General features: G+C 36.2%; 1 long non-coding RNA gene across 1 annotated transcript; it reads right to left on the bottom strand.

Moving 5' to 3' along the window:
* Window positions 1-18,890: 18,890 nt before the first annotated feature.
* LOC130047828 (uncharacterized) lies at window positions 18,891-19,799 on the bottom strand. Its single transcript, XR_008796660.1, has 2 exons — window positions 19,260-19,799; window positions 18,891-18,983 (listed from the first exon to the last, which is right to left on the bottom strand). It is a non-coding gene; the product is annotated as an uncharacterized LOC130047828 (long non-coding RNA).
* Between the last annotated feature and the right edge of the window lie 2,395 nt (window positions 19,800-22,194).

Raw genomic sequence — 22,194 nt, 5'->3', positions numbered from 1 at the left:
TAATATGTATAACTTTGCTTCAGGTATTATCAGCCATCATGAGGCTGTGACAAACTTTCATATGAACAAAGGGTCTTAGCTTAAAAATCTAGATTTCCTCAAAATGGACCAAGTTCAACAACCTGTACTTTTTTTCAAAAATGGAAGAAAATCAAAATCCTTCCCCAGATGCACATCTTCAATACCCATACAAACACTCCACAAAATAAGATGGTCCTCATTTGAAAACTGTGGGGGGAGTTGGGCAGACAAATTATATATCCTCCATAGAATATTAATTTCCAAATAGACTAAGTTCAACAACCTGTAATTTTCTCAAAAATTGTAGAAAATCAAAACCCATCCCACATGCACATCTTCCGTACCTATACAAACACTCTACAAAATAAGAAGGTCCTCACTTGAAAACTGTGGGAGGAGAATGGCGGACAAATTATGTACCCTCCATAGAATATTAAATTCCAAATAGTCTAAGTTCAACAACCTGTACTTTTCTCAACAATTGTAGAAAATCCAAATCCATCCCACATGCACATCTTCAATACCCATACAAACACTCCACAAAATAAGAAGATCCTCACTTGAAAACTGTGGGAGGAGTAGGGTGGACAAATTATGTACCCCCCATAGAATATTAATTTCCAAATAGACGAAGTTCTACAACCTGTAATTTTCTCAAAAATCGTAGAAAATCAAAATCCATCCCACATGCACATCTTCAATACCCATACAAACACTCCACAAAACAAGAGATGTTTGTAAAACACATGTGCCCCCCATGGCGCAAAATTGAAAAGGGTTATACACACACATCATTTAATTGATAGTAATATCATCAATTAAAATATTGAACAGACAATATCTTCCTATGTCAAGAGTGAATTGACCATGTGACCTAAAAATCAATAGGGGTCATCTACTCCTTATGCTGTAACAGTGTACCAAGTTTGGTATCTATCAATTAAATAATTCTTAAAATATAGGAGACAATATATTACAATGTCAAGTTCAATTATTGATTTTTGACCTCAAAATCAATATGGTTCATCTTCTCCTGAAGATGTACCAGTGTACTAAGTTTGATGTCTGTCAAGCAAAAGGGTTATCAAGATATTGAGTGGACAGTATATTACTATGTCCAGTTTGACCTTTGACCATGTGACCTCAAAATCAATAGGAGTCATCTCCTCCTGAAGATGTACCAGTGTACCAAGTTTGATGTCTGTCAAGCAAAGGGTTCTCAAGATATTGAATGGTCAGTATATTCCTATGCCCAGTTTGACCATTGACCTTTGACCATATGACCTCAAAATCAAAAGGGATCATCTACTCCTTAGGATGTACCAGTGAGCCAAGTTGGATGTCTTTCAAGCAAAGGGTTCTCAAGATATTGAGCGGACATTATATTCCTATGTCCAGACTAGATTGACCCTTGACCTTTTGACCTGAAAAGCAATAGGGGTCCTCTTCTACTCATAACCAACCCACATATGAAATATCATTATCATCAAGTGAATGGTTCTCAAGATATTGAGCGGACAACATGTGGTCTACCGACCGACAGACCGACCAACCGACCGACCGATCGACAGGTGCAAACCAATATGCCCCTCTTATTTGAAGGGGGGGGGGCATAAATATCATTATCATCAAGTGAATGGTTCTCAAGATATTGAGCGGACAACATGTGGTCTACCGACCGACCGAAAGTGCAAACCAATATGCCCCTCTTCTTTGAAGGGGGCATAATAAGAAGGCTGTCACTTGAAAACTGTGGGAGGAGTAGGGCGGACAAATTATGTACCCTAGATATAATAATTATTTCCAAATAAAGGGGCAAAACTCCTGGAAAAAAGGTCGAAATGGATCAAAATTGCAGTATGATCCAGAGTGACCCACAAAGAAGCTACACAGCAAGTTTCAGCATGATATGTGAAAGGAAAATGAAATTATAAAGAGAAAACCCCGAACGGACATACGTACAGACATCGCTGTACTATAATACGTCCCGTCTAAAGACGGGTGTATAAAAAGAAGGGTGGATGTTTCTTGTGGTTTTCATGAGTGTCCAAACGGCGGCTAACAGGCGTAATCTAATATAATCTGAGGTCACTAACAAATAGCTGGAATAAGAAGAAGAAGGAGGAGAAGACGAACGAGGATGAGAGGAGGAGTTAACAAACAGGGCCAGTTTTTATACAAATGATGTTTCCAAATAGTTGCAGCAAGGGGGTGATAATTTAGGATGTGAGGTTATGCCCAAATCGTCGCCAGCGACGCTTTGGGACGGGCGACGATTTGCGGTGTAACAATGTACACTCGCCTAATATATTTTTGATTTGCATTACAAATTAACGAAAACAATTGCGGAAGAATTGCCTGATGTGAATGGTAGTCCAAACGAAAGAGAGGTAGAATTATCCTTTAACTATAAGGAAGGAGACCGACCTTATGGTTTACTACGATTTGGCTTGAAAGTTTTGTTTTCCAGACATTCTGAAGATGATGTAAATTGTAATTATTGCAACAAGTTGTGTAACTGGATTAGCCGATATATCTATAACTCACCTTCATTCCGACTCCTGTTAATCATATGGATTTTTATTCTGTTTCCATTCGGATTGTATCGCACAATGTATCGAAAACACATAACAACTAACCTATATAAAGAATATAGACATGTTGTAGGCACGAGTGAGCCAATATTTGACTTTCTGCCATCTGACAATTTAGCCTATATTCTGGATGTTGTGTATGCGACGTTAGGTTCATTTATTGGAATGTTTATTTGCGGTGCGCTGCATAATATTTATATGTCTTCACGTTCTTCACACAAAGTCAGTGATAGATTCATCAGTCGTATAGAGGATATAAAACAAAATTGTATAACATTAGGACACAGCTTTTGTGTCTGTTTATGCTGTCGTTGTGATTGTAGTAAATGTTGCTGTAGTCAGTGTTGTAAAAATAATCAAAGTTCCAGTAGTCATAGTAGTAATATCAATAAAAATTCCTCTGGTAATAACGAATCCACTAGTCAGAGTAATGAAAGTAATAACAATTCCCCTGATCAGAGTATTGATAGTGATAACAATTCCAATAGTAGTTGTTGTATCAATTGCTGTAAAAAGTGTTGTGAGCGTCGTGATAAAAACAGTACGTGGTGTTCGTGTAGAATAACCCATAAATCAGATAATAAACGGGACAGAAAACAAGCGTCAAAGTTTTCAATTGAACAGAGAAGTGATGATAAAAAAATCAAAGTTGTCACCATGTAAATGTATTGAACAGTTTTTATGTCCCCTTATTCGCATACCATGGCATTGTATTGTGTGTATTTTCCCTATAATTGACCTCATTGTATTATCCATGTATGAAATAGCAACATACAGTTCTTGTGATGATTGTAAATTATGTGATGCTTGTAAATCATGCTGTAATAATTGTAAATCAGGTAACGATCGTAGTACAAAATGTATATCATGTTGTCAATTCATATACCTCGCCATATTCGAAATCATCGGAATTTCTGTTTATTTTTTCTTTCTACGTCCTGTAATCACGACCTTTACGTTTGTCTTCAGATCACTAACATACATATTATTTATCGCATTGTCGCTTCGTATTCATTTATATAGATATCTTGTACTTATAATGACATCTCTTTTTTATATCTGTAGATACTATGCTGAACTTGTCAGCATGTATTCAGAAATTCTGTTGTACATATTTACAGTTCAGAAAGATGATAATAAAAGTAAAAGTAATGATGCGAGTAAATGCGAACGTCAACAGAAAGAAGATAATACAAGTAAAGACGAATGTAAATTTATCGATGAAGAACTGTTTACTTTCATCTTTGGAAAGTTACTCTTTGTAAAGAAACAATTCTTTTATTTTTTGTTTAAAAGTGTTGTTGTATCTATTTACGTATATATTATCATTGAGACACTGCTAATGAGTGGCAGGTCAACATCAGGAGGAAATGTGCAAGAACCACTTGAAATCATACTTTTCTTAGTGGGCCCATATGTCATTTCATTTTTTGTAAAAACAGGTGGAAATTACCTTACAGAGGAAAATAAATGCGAAATCGATAAGGCATACAAAGAATTAAATAAATCATAAACTAGAAGACAACTAAATACAATTAACCCTGAACATAGTGGACAAGATTCATAATATGAAAATCTTTAATAATTCATAATTCTCTCTCTCTCTCTCTCTCTCTCTCTCTCTCTCTCTCTCTCTCTCTCTCTCTTCTTTTGCAACATAAAACAAACTGCACACACAATCATTGATATTGGCCATGGCTGTGTTTTGCTCCTCATTTTATAATTCCTTCCTGTATGCTTTTCGTGCAAGTCAATTTTTTAAAAGGTGATTTTTTATAAAGTAAGTCTTTTTGTTGTCTATTTGGTGTGCATGTTAGATATAGTTCTTGAAATTAATAGAATTATGTCATTTTTTCTATATTTGCGTATTAAAAGAAATCTTGATATAGTGGATGCTTTTCTTGAATAGAAAATCATGAATAATTCAGAATTCCAAGGAGAAAATAAGATGCACAAATTATGATCGAACATTACGAATGTCGATCAATGAGCAGAAAACAAATTAGTTTCTTTTCCTAAGATTACAACATTATACTCTGATTATTTCGAGACAGAAAATCTTGTAATTACAAAATCAATTAGCTCGCTATCACTAGATGCTATCTTTATTTCTTCGGTTCGCAAATTTCGACCAACGTTTCCCAAAAAGCAATATTCCTGCATAAGGATGGGGAGTTGAAGATGACAAAGCTGAAGTCATCCCGTTAGTCGTAGTTGGTAATATGCCGTACGTTCAATAAAAGTTACAAATATAATGCAGATGTGGAAGACTCTGTTGGGTCTTTTATTTCCACTTCACTTGGATACATCGAATGGACATACAAATGAAAGTAATTGTTGTTAACAAATAAAACGTCCTTGATGTATTCAACTGTCCCTGAGTTAATAACGAATTTTTAAAGATTGTATAAAATATAAGTTTCTGACCCCCACTATTGAAATCCTCTGACCAAGGGGCCGTGAATTTGCAATTTTGGTAGAATTTTCTCACGAGTATGTTCTGCGTATGTTCAGTTATTCAATCGAGGCAAGCTATTATTTCCGTTTGAAAGGTTATATACGACAGACCCGTGATTCTCATCCGCCGCCATTGTGGGCAGGACCGGCACGAGCTGTGCAGTTTTTTCTACGGGCAAAAGGGGTCATTACTCTACGTCGAATAATGACCGGGGGTCACTTTTCGACGTCGAAGAATGACCCCAGGTTTTTATTCCATGGGAGTCAAAATTTTCCTCTACACCTGCCCTTAAATTGGTGCCTGCACCAATGTTTCTTATATGTATATATGTTATGCTTTTTGAAAAACGACTGTGATTTACTGCGGGCTTACACTATGAAATAATACTCTTAATCATATATATCCAAAGCCATCATTATTTTTTATTGATTTGAATTACGGTTTTTACATATACCTACAATGTAATCACGATTTTTTGATAAATAACAATAATGATAGTTTTCGGTGTCCGGGATCTGTTAACTTGTGCTATTCATTTTCGCACTGAAAGCAACAATTAGAGATTCATGGTTTTATTTCATGTAATCAGACTTTGTTGTACTTAATTTCTATTTATTGTACGGTTTATTTTGCTCATTTGTTCTATATATATATATATATATATATATATATATATATATATATATTTAACGCTATCTTCCTTTTCGGATCGCTCGTTAAGGAGCCCCATTTCTTTTTCAGCCCATCAGCTGTCCTTTCATGGGAGGTATTAACCGCGTTTACCTTTGCTGTAATTTCTTCCCATTGTCTTTTGTTAGCTGAATTTGTCACGCTAGACTTCTGTTTGGAAAATAACACTTCTTTTCTTTTTTCTACCTCTTCAGTTAAGATTTCTATTTCTGCCGTTGAGAAATTAGGATTTCTTTTTGACCGCGACATGTTTTGATTTCGAGCACGGCATGAGTTGTGTGGTTCGATTTATTCGTTGAATTGGATAGTGAGTTGAACAATAAAATCATTGAAACATGACAGACCGTCAAAGTGGTGATCTATACATGCAATTATTGGAAATGTGTTGAATTTCTACACTTAGTTGCAATATCAGACTGGAACAGGTGACCCCCCTGACCCTGAAACTATATACCAATGTCAAACTTAATTGCGTGTAGTTTGTATCTAATAAGGTTTTAAGCTTTTCCATCAACTATTATTTTTTAATGATTAATTTACACAAGCTTTTCATTCACTACCGGTTCTCAAACTGTAAATGCAAAATCTGAAAACACTGATTACCCGTTTTGACATAGTATTACACGTATTTAAGATATATCTTAGGAAAAGAGATTTCTTACGAACGTTTCGTGAAACAGTTGTGGATATTCTTAGGAACTTCGTAAGTTACAACTTAAGAATATCTTACGACATATCTTAAGATATATCTTAGGAAAGTTTTATGAAACTGGGCCCAGATACGCATTTCGACAAATAATGTCTCCACAGTGATGCTCAACCGAAATGTTTGAAATCCAAAATAACAATGACGTTTTAGAGCTATTATAGGGAAAAACAGTGTGCCAAAAAAGTACTGTCAAATTCGTCTAAGGATAAGAGCTATCCGTGAGGGAGATAATCCTTAATTTTGAAATGAATTTCTCAATTTTATAACAGCAATTAAATATACATCCGTATTTTCAAGCTAGTAACGAAGTACTTAGCAACTGGGCTGTAGAGACCCTCGGGGACTAACAGTCCACCAGCAGCGGTCTCAACCCAGGGTTCATAATGTAAAACTTATACGGTATCAATTTTGATGCACCAGATGCGCATTTCGACAAATAATGTCTCCTCAGTGATGCTCAACCGAAATGTTTGAAATCCGAAATAACAATGACGTTTTAGAGCTATTATAGGGGAAAATAGTGTGCCAAAAAAGTGCAGTCAAATTCGTCTAAGGATAAGAGCTATGCGTGAGGGATATAATCCTTAATTTTGAAATGAATTTCTCAATTTTATAACAGCAATTAAATATACATCCGTATTTTCAGGCTAGTAACGAAGTACTTGGCTACTGGGCTGTAGAGACCCTCGGGCACTAACAGTCCACCAGCAGAGGCCTCGACCCAGGGGTCATAATGTAAAACTTATACGGTATCAATTTTGATGCACCAGATGCGCATTTCGACAAATAATGTATCTTCAGTGATGCTCAACCGAAATGTTTGAAATCCGAAATAACAATGAAGTTTTAGAGCTATTATAGGGAAAAACAGTGTGCCAAAAAGTGCTGTCAAATTCGTCTAAGGATAAGAGCTATGCATGAGGGAGATAATCCTTAATTTTGAAATGAATTTCTCAATTTTATAACAGCAATTATATATACATCCATATTTTCAAGCTAGTAACGAAGCACTTAGCTTCTGGGCTGTAGAGACCCTCGGGGACTAACAGTCCACCAGCAGAGGCCTCGACCCAGGGGTCAGTATACGCCATGTTCTGTTGATGTTTTTAATAATATTACTCTGGTCCACCGTGTAATTCAAAAATAAATATTTTCTTCGAGATCTGAACAAATTCAATGATTTGATTATTACTTTCCAGAAAACATTTTTTAAGCATATAAAATATTTCGGTAATTAAGACCAGTTAGAAAGCAATTAACAGCAACAATTTATCTGTTACTTTAATGGAAAAAAAACAATTCTACAGGGACGGTGAAATCGTGTCTATGGAGATTCCAACAGATTGTTGGAAGACCTGATCACCAAAGACCACGAAAATATTGTTAATGAGGAACTCCAGCATATTTTTTTTTTAATCTCAGATGTAATGATACTGTAATGTATTTTATTATTTGTTTTAAACTGGACATCACTGTCACAATACCGGTTCATAATACCTTTACAGTTCCTCTTCAATGAGAGGCTGTGAACTTCCTTTGACAGTTGAAGACACCCCCTTACATATGACTATATCGGCATAATGGTTGGTTACAACACAATTGAAGAAAACTAAATCTTGCGACAAAAACAGCCTAAAAAAATTGCATTTCTTTGAATGATCGGTTCCCATACGTGAAAGGAAATTCCAAACAAATTTTGTATTAACTATCATATCCTATTTGTCAGCATTTAGAACACTATCATATCTTATAATTAGAAACATAACGATGGTTTTCTGTGTTTTGCATGTAAGATATAGATTGAACTCAATATTCAAGAGTCATACCAACTGAACGCCTGGTTGTCATTCTGAATGAAATGCCACAGTTTCTGGATCAAGTCTCCCAGTGTCCATCAGCATCCTTTCAATGCATGTCTGGATTTGACAGTGGATTGTAACTAGCTGAAGATATCAGGAAATGTCCCACTAAAATTGACATTTAGTACCCTTTTTGAAAACAAACCCCTGCAATTAAGAAGTCCTTTTATGTTTCAAAGGAAAATACAAGTTTCGTAGTAACAGGGAAGAGTTTCGTATGGAACTACTGATGAAATTTATGTAAAGATGGAACTGCCCTTGTATGTTCTACATTTGAAATGATATTTGGTAAGGCATTACTTGTGCAGAGTTTGACACTAAGGTACGTCCGACCGACTGAGTCTACTGTAGGGTAAAATGTCGATTTACTAGTCCGATTGGCCTTGTTGAGAAAATGAACAAGAAACTTTACCTTCAACCATTACATATTTTATTCTTAACTAAGAAAGAATAACTGTAGAGTTTGCGAGCAATTTTGAACCGCATGATGACGCAATTTCTAGTTTTAGTTCTAATAAATAAGTCGCCGTCGGAAGTGATGTTATACGAGATCTTTTCGATGTTAATGTGTGTAAAGTTACGTTTTAGATGAATTTATTTTCATTTAAAAAAACCAAGTTCATTTGAATCAAATATAAGAAAGTATTTATGAAATTAATAAATTACGTGGTAAACAGCCATTTTTCTGTGTTGACATATGTGCGGACATGTCTATATGTAAATGTAAAACTTATACGGTACCAATTTTGATGCACCAGTTGCGCATTTCGACAAATAATGTCTCTTCAGTGATGCTCAACCGAAATGTTTGAAATCCGAAATAACAATGAAAATTTAGAGGTATTATAGCCAAAAACAGCGTGCCAAAAAGTGGAGTCAAATTCGTCTACGGATAAGAGCTATGCATGAGGGAGATAATCCTTAATTTTGAAATGAATTTCTCAATTTTATAACAGCAATTAAATATACATCCGTATTTTCAAGCTAGTAACGAAGTACTTAGCTAATGGGCTGTAGAGACCCTCGGGGACTAACAGTCCACCAGCAGAGGCCTCGACCCAGGGGTCATAATGTAAAACGTATACGGTACCAATACAACTTCTCGTCCTCTAGGAAAACTGTCCCAAGAGAAACAAAGTAAAAGGTTGGGAAGAAAGAACGGAGGGCGTATGAAATAGAGATTCAAAAAACAGTTGAGGTCATTTTATTTTAAATGGACTAGAGAATTTCCGTGCCGAGTAGAATTTAGAGAAACAGAGTTTGAAAATGAAAGCATTAAATTGAATGACGAGACCAAAGCTCTTTTTTGAGACAATTAAGTACGTTTTAGTTCATGCAAACTTAATGTTTGTCATTTGAATTAAGTACATTTGAATATGGAGAAAGTATCAGTTTCTTGAATGTTGGTCGGGGCTAGTGGATGTAAGGTCAGGTCTAGCAAAACTCTTTTGAAGTAGCCCAACTGGTCTAGTGCTCAAAAAAGTAAATGTCAAACCCTGTGGTGTGTTAGAAATGTATGGAGTAATTGTAGTATACTTTGCCAGAGTAGCAGAGTGATATTGTCAGAGTGGGCACTGACAAAAAAAGCGTTACGTATGTGTCAACATGTCTGATTAAAACCACCCCACACACTTCTCTTTACACTAACCCTTTCTCCTTCAAGAACATATTTAGAAATAGAGGCCAACACACAGTTTTTAGTAAATTATTTTGCGACGTGCGTCGATCGGTTCACCAATGATATTGTCACCACTTGTAAGGCAAACCACAAAACAAGTCTCAATTTCAAATTATCGTACACGAAATACTATCTAGAATGATAATACAATCAAAAGCTCATCAAAAAGGAAATTTCCTCTACCTTTAAAGGGTGGATTTCCTGTTCCCTAATTCTACCTACAAATAAGATATAATGCAGATCCATAGAAACATCGTTAGAAGAAAATTACCGTATTTCCATAGCATTGCAATGGCAATGAAAATAATCTTTATATATTTTGAAAGCAGAGAATATATCATTTTTCAAATATGTAAATGATACATAATTTATAGGGGGAAATGATATTGAGGTGGAAAATGACCTTGTGATGAAACGTTGCGTCACATCTAAACGAACATATCTTTTATTTCAAATGTGGTTTTTTTTTTATTTCATGCTTCTATTTACTGAACCCATTTTTCAGTTAAAATAGATAATAATTGTGAAAATATGATATATAACTCCGTTTACCTGATCAACATATAGGGCTCACGGCGGGTATGGCCGGTCGACAGGGAATGCTTACTCCTCTTAGGCACCTGATCCCTCCTCTGGTGTGTCAAGGAGTCTGCATTTGGCCAACTCTCTATTTTTGTATTGCCTATAGGAGTTATGAGATTTATTACTGTTAGTTATTTTCACCTTTCCTTTTATATAATTCATGTCAGCAGTTTCAAAGATTGAGAGACACTCCTTTTGCGTTGTCCTGTTTTTATATGCTATCGGTAATATTGACTGATACGAAAGAAAGAATGTCAAAAATAAAACAAAGATTTTTTTGGCATTTCTGCAAAGGAAATATATTATCAAATTACATAGAGCCGATGATGTGTTCATACCAGGGTGTTTCGTTCTCATACCAAGCTGAAACGTGTTGTGTAGCTTCATTGTGGGTCACCCTAGATCATGTTCGAAATTTATAGTAGCGTCACTCAATATATATATCTTGTTATTAATACCGCGGTTGAGTTTAGTTTGGGTCTTTGAATATTTTAAATATGTCCACCACAAAGAAAACCCCTTTCTCGGGAATAATTTCCTGTCACGGGCGTATTTAGCTTGGTAGAATGAGTGTCGTCTTTCTATATATACTCCTGTTATTTGCACCGCGAAGCAGATTAGTTTGAGCCATTTAAATTGTCTTATTCAGAATAACCCCCCGAAAATATACTAAACCTCATGTACTAACATCTCTCCCCCAAAGAAGTCCTTTTCCCGGGAACACTCCCCTTTCAGATGAGTATTTAGCTTGATAGAATTAGTGCTTTATTTCGAGCTCACAGGGATACAACAGGGGATGCCTACTCCTCCTATTCACCTGATCCCACCTCTGGTGAGTCCAGGGGTCCGTGTTTGCCCAACTATCTATTTTGTATTGCTTATAGGATTTATGAGATTGATCACTGTTCGTTATCTTCACCTTGCATCTATATATAGAGAGACGACACCCATCCTATCTAGATAAGCGTCTGAATGGGAAGTATTGCAGGGAAAGGGGTGTTTATGGGGAAGATATTAGAAAATGTGATTTCGATTTTTTTCGGGAGATCATTCTAAATAAGACATTTTAAAAGGTTCAAACTAATCTGTACCCCGGTGCAAATAACATAGGTACATGTAGAGAGATATCACTCATTCCATCAAGCTAAATAAGCGTCTGAAAGAGAAGTATTCCCGGAAATGGTTATTTTTGGGGGGTGGGTGGGAGAAATATTAGAAAATGGGGTTTAGAATATCTCGGGGAGATCAATCTAAGTGTATAAAGTTAGTAGATGATCTTAGCCAATAAATCTTTCAATTTGTGAAATTCATTCAATTTCTTTTCAAAAACATCAACAAAATTGCCATACATGCTAACTGTCTTTCTACTTTGTGCATATTTCTCCAAGTGGTAACAAAGTTATTCAACAAAACGATGGATATCTAGAAACATCAGGTAGTACTTTACCAAAATTGTAAAGGTGATGTTTCCTGAGTTAGGGGTTTTGGTATTAGGATGGAGTCAAAATGGTCAGTTATCAAATGTGTGAACAATAGAAATTCTTCATAACTATCATTCCAATTTTTTTCAAATTTGGTATGAAACATAGTTGGAACAATGGGGGCATCAATTGTAAATTTCGGAATTTCTGCACTTCCGGGGCCTTAGGGGGTGGGCAAAAACTGCCCAAAATTGACAAGTTTCAAAATTCTACTATTCTAGAACCGCACATGTTTAAAAAAGACTAAATGCAAAGTGATGTAGAACAGGGAGGTCTCTACTAAAATTGTAAATTTCATGATCCCCGCGGTAGGAATTCTGACCCCACCGAGATGGACGCATTCATCTGAGCACGCTTTAACCATAATGCTGTAACAGGAATTATAAAATAACATTATTCTATACACTTTGGCTTTATTGTAAGTGTTGCCCTTGTTCGGTTTGTTCTGAGGTGACTTTTATGTACCAATTTTTATATAGTATTTTCTTTGTTAAAAAGGTCCTAAAGCTTTCAAGTATCTTTATTCATACTTTGGGTTTTGTGCTTGTTTCAATACCGGTTTCCTTTTTCATAAATGTGTTCGCTATATAGTCCTGTTTGTAAAGTTACGGCGGGTAGTACCGGCCATAATTGTTTAGCTGTAAGAAACATAATGTATTATTCATCCATATAATTGCTAGAGTTTTCTGTATCTTAAGTTATAATATGAAGTAAGTTATATACATAACAGTGTATGATGTATATATCCATAATAATGTAAAGTAAAGTTTTAACCTGAAAACTTGTGTGTGTGTTCGCTTATAAATAGTATGATTTTATTGTTGTACGTGTTATCTTGTAATGTGTACCAAGTGCACTTGTACCAAGTACAACAGTATATAAACCAAATACTTTGGGAGAGCATCTACATGTGTGTTGTGCTCACGTAAGACAGCAGTCATCAGCGTAGTGGATCTGTGTATACATGTAAGCCAGACGCCATTTGCGGAACGCTTACGCTAAACGCCATAAACTAAGACCAGAAACTGTGACATTTTAGTTGTATACCAAATAAAAATGTAAATTATGTCTGTGACTTTATCATCTCTCACTTTCTAGCACGGTTATTCGTGATAAAGTGGTGTCAGGGGAATTATTTGAAGAAGAATGTGAAAATTGAATATATTGTAACAACCTGGTTTTGTAAAAAGAAAATGTGTTAAAATTTCTTTTATTTGATGTTCAAACTTTACTTTTTGTAATTGTTTTCCCATGTTCATATTTTCATTGTTTCTTTTCTTGAATGTTGTAGCTACATCCGGTATATGGTGGCTTTGGGACCTCAGAATTAGCGACAGGGTTAGCAGAAATACATATCAGTAGTAAGTTTGGTCATAGGCGAGATTTACAGCCAAAACCACAATAGTGCAATTTTCTTTTGTAACCAGTGTAGGACGAGGTTTCCTCAAAATTAAAAATAGTATATCTAATTGTGAGAGATACAAGGTTCTATTGCAGCATAATGGATGTTTTGAATCAATTGCGAGAGTAAGATGAATCCTTAGGTCTTACGGGTGTTGACTTGCAAAATTTCATTAAAGAGCAGCAAGCTATTCAGAGAGAAGAACGAAATGCAGAGAGAGAGAGAGAGAGAGAGAGAGAGAGAGAGAGAGAGAGAAACACAGATTGAGTGCTGAAGAAGTGAAAGAAAAAGTCATGCTAGAATTAGAGAAAGAGAAGCTTTGGCATTGAATTGAGAAATTGAGAGCAACGACAGACTTTGAATTGCAGCAGTTAGATATCTCGAGTGGAGGTAGAGGGTTAGACACTGGTCAGGGTCATGCTAAGCCTAAAACACTAAAACTTCCCGCTTTTGATGATAGCAAAGACGAGATGGATAGCTATCTTCTTAGATTCGAAAGGTACGCTGAAGCTCAGAACTGGGTGAAATCAGAATGGACTTTAAATTTAAGTGCTCTTTCAAAGGAGAAAGTGTTAGATGTGTATGCTGTTATGCCGAAAGAAGACCCTCTCGATTACAATGCACTTAAAGGTCTCGGTTTTTAACTGGTCGGTTTTCCACAGGTAGGTTTAGTGCGGGGCGGATCTACAGGTAATTTTAGGCAGGTGTGAAGCCCCAAGCCCGCGGAAACCCTGTTAGCATGTGTATACCGTCCCAAATACACAGGATGTTATCTGTGATACCTCCATTACCTGAACGTTTTCGTAAGATTGAAAAATTCATGGGAGTCATTATTCTTGTGCAGGTTAATCGAAACGTTGATACTGAAATCTAGTAAATCAAACATGTAAAAATTAAAGCCCAATCAATTTATTTTGTATAAATGAGAAGTGAGCTATTGACAAATTAGGAAGAATATTCTTTATTCTAAGTTTTTTATATCCATTTGACTGCCTTCGTCGGATACTCAGTATCCAACGATGTATGACTGTCAAACATACCGTTTCCGACAGGAGTTCCTGCGTACTGTGGTATATTTTCTGGCTATGTACAGCTGATATACCGATCATCGTCCCAAGCCCCACGATGATTCAATATATCCCCAAACTGCTTAGAAAGTTTATTATGTTTGAATTAGTTTTTCTAGACGGCACACCAGAATTCTACCAAAGTTGTCTGTGTGGCTTGTCCATAACGCACGGCCTACAAAAACAGCCAGGACATTCGGATTTTCCGACACTTCCTTTAATAACTGGTCTATACAAAGAATTCGTTCTTCCTCTGGTCCCGATTCCAACCATTATAAGCAAGAAATAGCCCTTATAGCAGCTAATTTCTCTTCCAATACGTTAACAATCATGCATAGCTCTATCTTTTGGACGAATTTGGCTCAAGATTTTGGCACTCTAGTTTTCGGCTTGTGCATCACTGAAGAGTCATTATTTGTCGAAATGCGCATCTGGTGCATCAAAATCGGTACTGTATAAGTTTTACAGTACGAACCCTGGGTCGAGGCCTCTGCTGGTGGATTGTTAGTCCCCGAGGGTATCTACAGCCGAGTAGCCAAGTGCTTCAATACTAGTTTGAAAATACGGATGCATATTTAATTGATGGGATAAAATTTAGAAATTCATTTCAAAATTAGGGATCATCACCCTCATGCATAGTTCTATTCGTGGACGAATTAGGCTCCAGTTTTTGGCACTCTAATTTTCCTTTTAGCTCTTACAGGTTAATCGTTATTTCGAATTTCCAAAATAATGGCTTGAACGTCACTGAAGTGACATTATTTGTCGAACTGCGCATCTAGTGTATCAAAATCGGTACCATACAAGTTTTACATCACATGTACTTTTGTTAACATGTTTCGAGGGAAAATCCCTCTTGTAAATATTTAACTGAGTGTAAACAAGATTACATTAACGTACAATGTATTTACTCATAATTAACCATACAATCAATGTCCGTGTAAATTATATTCTAACAATCCATAAAAATAAGTGGTCTTATACAGCACTTTTTTCCAGCGTATGCTGCTCAAAGCGCTTTACAATGCATTATTACCTCGGCAGACCTTATATCAATCTAGAATTGCTCAGCCTCCTAGGAAGCATACAGTGCAATTGCCATTACAAGCGCTAGAGCACTAACATTCTAACAATATCTTTCACTGTCTATAGCCAGGTACCCCTTCTACACTTGGGTGGAGTGAGGAAATTCATGTAAAGTGCCTTTCCCAAGGACACTACGTCGGCCCTGCAGCGGCCAGAACTCGAACGCACGACATTTCGGTCGAGAGTGTGACGACCTGGCCACCGACGCCACTATCAACTATCAATTACCATTATCAATCGTATTCATTCCTAAACATAACCTGCTAAATTCTATTATAATTAATGTAAAATTTATTAATGTTATGGTGTGGCTATCTCTACATGAAAAAACCAAAACCGTTTCCCTCTAGAGCTGGATTAACGCGGTAAGCATCAAAAGATTGCACGGATGCCTCGATTGCCAGATAAGATAGATAAGGTATACACAAAGACTAGTAACTAAATGTCCATCAATTTCTAGTATCCAATATGAAGCTTAATATCCCCTGATTAACAAGGGTTCACAGACCAGGTAAATTTGAAGGTGGTGCTTATTTTCTCGGTCTTTAAGATCTCTTCACTTCGACGATTCTAATTGACTGACGACGGTTTAAAGAAATGGTTTAGATTCTCTAGTCCTGACACTTACGAAACATTTTCTCGGTTTGCAGCCCGACTTAACAGTTATTTCGATTGTTGGATAGAAATGGGAAAAGAACACCAAAACCATACGATGGTTTATACGATCTAATGTTACGAGATCAGTTTATTCATGTCTGTAGCCAGGACTTAAAATCATTTTTTAAAATAACGCATAAGACTATTCTAAAGAAACCCGAAGTGAGTCCAAAGTCAGAAAAAACAAAATCTAAAGACAAAAAGGTCAAGTTTGTTGCCAAAAATGCACGAGAATGTTATATATGTCAGGAAGTAGGCCATATTGCTTCTGAATGTAGATTAAAATATGTGCTGAATAGTGTAGCTCGACAGAGTTCAGATGAGGGACAACCAACATGTTTAGTAAGTATAATGACAAAGGATTATGTGGTAGAATTCAAAGGTAAGTATATCTCCTACTACTCTGGCGTCAGCATGTCGAAAAACTGTAAATTTCACCATGCCCATAACTGCAGGCTATGTGGATGGGACATCAGCGACCGTATTAAGGGATATTGGCTGCAATGGTATTGTTGTCAGAAAAGGTACAGTGTCAGAAAAGAGTTTTATAGCTGTGAAGGAACAATTATGTACACTAGCTGATGGTTCAACTATAACAGTTCCTGTAGCAGAGGTGTACATTGACAATCCCTATCTTAAGGGATGACATAAAATATAGTGTATGGAGAACCCAGTTTATGATCTTAGCGTTGGTAATGCACCCGATGCAAGACCTCCAGATAAGATATATTACAGGTAAGCGATGTAGAGACAAGACAGCGAAAGCAAAACAAAGACAAACGTTACCCAACTTTAAGTTAACGCCCCCAAATTTTACCTGTGTTGCGATCAATGATAAGCCGTTGGTCAATCAAACTTTTAACAATAGAGCTTAGGTTGATTGACGTTTGCAGAGACCGTGGTCTACAGCTACCTGAGAAAGATGTTTTGATAACAATCATGGCTAATGATGACCGGCAGTCTTCAGATCTTGAGGAAAGCCCCAGTATACCTGCGTTTTGATAGCATTGACTCGCACCTAGAATATTTTAATGGCTAACGTCCCCTACACAATGCAATTTATCATTGTATTTTCTCTCTCCATCTTTATACATGTATTATAGATTAAACAATCAGAAATCAAACAATAATAATAAAAAACAAACCAAACAAACACAAGTTATTCAATATTGGCGCAGCACATCAACATGTATAATGGTTATATTGCCCATGCGTAAAACTGTTACAGTAGTTTAAAAAATGCTTATGTTTGAGATACTACATGGATTATAAATTACACAATCAGAAATCAAACAATAGTAAAAAAGCATAAATAAGTTATTGAGATATTTCTATTTATAATTTATCACGGCTTTATATTTAGAGAGAGAGGGAGAGTTACTGAGATATTTCTATTTATGATTTATCACGGCTTTATATTTATAGAGAGAGAGAGTTAATGAGATATTTCTATTTATAATTTAGCCCGGCTTTATATCTATAAAGATAAAGAGAGAGAGAGAGAGTTATTGAGCTATTTATAATTTATCACGGTTTTACATTGAGAGAGAGAGAGAGAGAGAGAGAGAGAGAGAGAGAGAGAGATATGTGTAAAACTAGCAATAATATAGATGAAATAATATGGCATGGCAATAGTGTTGCATACGTATGACAATAATTACTCATTTAGTCAATGATTGAGAGTAAGGGAGAGAGAGAAGGAGGGATAGACTAGCTATGTGTCAGCTTCTGTTTGGGATACCATCGTTACACAAACACTACGTCCACAGAAACCCTAAAGAGAGAGAGAGAGGAGGGGGTGTAGACTTCGTGTCAGCTTTTGTTTGGGATGCCATCGTTACACAAACACTACGTCCACAGAAACCCTAAAGAGAGAGAGAGAGAGAGAGGAGGGGGGTAGACTTCGTGTCAGCTTCTGTTTGGGATACCACCATTACTCAAACACTACAGCTACAGAAATCCTACAGACGGCCCATATTGAGGGGTATCTTGATAATTCTTCATTTGGTTGTACATGTACACAGATCTACTTGAATTTATTCATTCTCTCGAAACATGGATATTTTACCAACTACACCCACGACACCGCGAACTCCCAGGACACCAGGAAGTGCCCGGAAACGCCGGGTAATATTATATTTAGAAAATTATTTATATACGATATATAACAATTTAATTAGAAGTTTTAAAAAGCAAAGGTTTAGAAATGGGCTAAACCTATCATTTGCAATACATAAATATGACCAAGTTTGAAGGTTTACGTTAAATAGAAATGCGGTATGCATGTAGGTAGATTTTTTTTTTTTTTTTTTTTTGTGCACAAATCAAGACACTAAGCATAATTTGTAATAACCTGAGAAATGTCCTGTGTATATCATAAAAATATACACAACAACCGATCTCTTGGCCAGGTAAATTCCAGGTAAATAACATTGACCATGGATAAGCTCCGCCCACATTCAGTGATCCGTGGAGCAACCGTACGGTGTTTTTTTTGTTTTTGTTTTTTATCTTTAAGGCTCCCAGAAGTATTGCGGATACAGTTGATCCACATACTATTAAGTTGATAAGTTGTACATGTTACCGGGTGATAACTCAAACAAGTATACCGGTCACAAGGTTTATTTATCACAATCGCTCAGAATAACATCATTCACAGATCATCCAAATGTTATCCAATAAATATCATCCAAAAGATTCTACAACAAGTAATAACAAATATTAAACATGCACACATTACATATTACACGACATAAAATCACGGACAGACATGACAAAGAAATAATTCCATATTAATCTTCATTAATCACATAAATAGAATTGTCTTTTCTTCATCAGATCACATCATTAATATAAAATCATAATTAATCCAATTTACTTAATATTCTGCATTTAAACTAAGAACCTGTCCAGAACATATAATGGCAAGACAAACATATCAAACACCACCTAAACAATACATAACACACTCTTACCAAATATGTGGTATTAGAATCCGGATGGATCTATAGTAATGTGTAGATCTGGTGTATATCTATCAATTAATACAAACATATATATTACTCAGATTTCTGAAGCAATACACTCATTATGAAATAAATAGAAATAAAATAATCATACTACTCTTACTCTCACTCACTCTATGCATAAAATCCTTAACATAATTAGTAACTGACCTGATTAGTAGATTGTAGTCTGTAAGTCCAAATGTCCAAAGTTTTCAACTAAAGTATGACACAACTGTCCAATTCAATTTCTAAATTCAAACTGAATCTTACACTGACCAAGAACTGTCATGTGACCAATAATTAAGAAACGAACCGATGAACCATGAAAAACAATCCGTAACCAACCTAAACTATAGCTGGCCATAAGGGAAATACTCAAATATTAAAAGTTGTTCAATACCAACTATGGAAACCTGTTTGTGTATTTATTGCACATATTAAGCTGATATTATTTATAGTAAAATTAAAAACACTGAACACATGTAATAATATAAATTAAACATTTTATTATTCCAGACGGGTAAGGATGCTCTACCACATACAAAACACAATTCAGGTGAAAAAGAATTTAAAAGTAACTTGGCATATGGTCTATTGTTTCGAGACTTTTCAATGAGTGATGGTAAAGTAACTTCACAGTTGCATCGCCGAAGTTCCGTGAGAATGTTGTGAGAGTTACATACGATTCCTTGTTGGCGGATCACTTGGGATTCAGCGGACAGTGAAGAGTTCTTAGAAAAAGGGTACCTGTATTTGGTTAATCATTGATTTAAAGTAAAGTTAAGAGTTACTGTTCTTTGTACATCCGGGTATTGGAAGTTAGTTTGGAGTGTAGGCGCCATAGTGTTCCTGTGTACAGCATGTATGATATTTTAAAAATAAACAATGAACTGTTACAAGGTGTAGTTCTTCACGAGCTATCCAGTGAGATGGACGCATTCATTTTTAATCAGAATGTTGTGACAGCAATCATAGAATAACTTTATTGCAGACACTTTGGCTTTGTTGTAAGTGTTGCCTGTGTTCAGCTTGGTCTGAGGTGAGTTTTATGTAACGATTTTTATATAGTGTTTTCTTTGTTAAAAGGTCCTAAAGCTTCCAAGTATCTGTATTCATACTCTGAGTTTTGTGCTTGTTTCAATACCGGTTTCCTTTTTCACAAACGTGTTCGCTATATAGTCATGTTTGTAACGTTACGGCGAGTAGTACTGGCCATAATTGCTTCGCTATAAGAAACATGTGTAACTAATGCATATAATTGCTAGAGTTTTGTGTATCTTGTTATAATATGAAGTAACGTATATATATATATATATATGAAACCATGTGTATGATGTATATATCCACGGATAATGTAAAGTAAAGGTTCAACCTGAAAACCTGTGTGTATGTGTACGTTTATATAATATGACTTTATTGTCGTAGGTGCTCCTTGTAGTGTGTACCAAGTACACGTGTACCAAGTACAACAGTATATAAACCAAACACTTTGGGGAGCATCGACAAGTGTGTTGTGTCCACGTAAGAAGCAGTCATAAACGTGGTCGATATGTGTATAAGCCAGACGCCATTTGCGGCAAGTTTACGCTCAACGCCATAAACCGGTACCAGAAACTGTTAAATTTTAGTTGTATACCAAATAAACATGTAAATTGTTTCTGTGACTTTATCATTTATCACATTCTAGCACGGTTATCCGTGACATACCCAACAATGTTTAGTTTATATGAAATGTATTTAGGGTCAGTGATTTTTTTCTTCGAATTTCAACCCAAGGTATTGTTATGCCTAGTGTGATCTTTTTTACTCTGAATAAGTGAACAAAACAAAATACACACCACGGCCAGCCGTCCAGGAAAATGAATGTACATACACTTCACAACACAATCAGCAGTCCAGGAAAATGTATGTACAGACACTTCACACCACAATCAGCAGTCCAGGAAAATGTATGTACAGACACTGCACACTACAACCAGCCGTCCAGGAAAATGGATATACAGACACTGCACACCACGGCCAGCCGTCTAGGAAAATGTATATACAGACACTGCATACCACGGCCAGCAGTCCAGGAAAATGTATATACAGACACTGCACACCACGGCCAGCAGTCCAGGAAAATGTATGTACTGTTTTGGCTATATTTAGCTCCACAACTTCATAGTTATTTTAGATTTCAAACATTTCGGTTGAGCATCACTGAAGAGATATTATTTGTCGAAATGCGCATCTGGTGCATCAAAATTGGTACCGTACAAATTTTACATGTACAGACACTGCACACCACGGCCAACCGTCCAGGGAAATGTATGTATAGACACTGCACACCACAACCAGCAGTCCAGGAAAATGTAAATACAGACACTGCACACCACGGCCAGCAGTCCAGGGAAATGTATGTACAGACACTGTACACCACAACCAGCAGTCCTTGAAAATGTAAATACAGACACTGCACACCACAACCCGCAGTCCAGGAAAATGTATGTACAGACACTGCACACCACGGCCAACCGTCCAGGGAAATGTAAATACAGACATTAAGTGGTATATGTTGGTGAATTACAGTTTAATCACCTTAACAATGTAAGTCATTCTCCTAAAGTACCATACAATTAAAGTGGAGTGATACACCGGGTGATTTTTCCTGTACCAATTAGCTGTATGTGAATTTTACTTACCCAACCCCAATTGATGAGTCGTCGCGTGTTGTAAAAATAGATCAGGCGTTAAAAAATGATCTGGAGATTGGACTCACCAATAGACAGTTCTCATGCTCTTGTAAAAAAAAGCAAGAGGCCCATGGGCCACATCGCTCACCTGAGTCACCTTGGTCAATATCAGAAGACTTTCCATTTTCCATATATATTTGCATGTAAGACCGTAGTCCCTATTATGG

Source organism: Ostrea edulis, chromosome 7 (assembly GCF_947568905.1).
Source record: "Ostrea edulis chromosome 7, xbOstEdul1.1, whole genome shotgun sequence".
NCBI classification, from domain to species: domain Eukaryota; kingdom Metazoa; phylum Mollusca; class Bivalvia; order Ostreida; family Ostreidae; genus Ostrea; species Ostrea edulis.
Note: the sequence above shows the minus strand (reverse complement) of the source record. Positions and strands in the feature narration are given on the sequence as shown.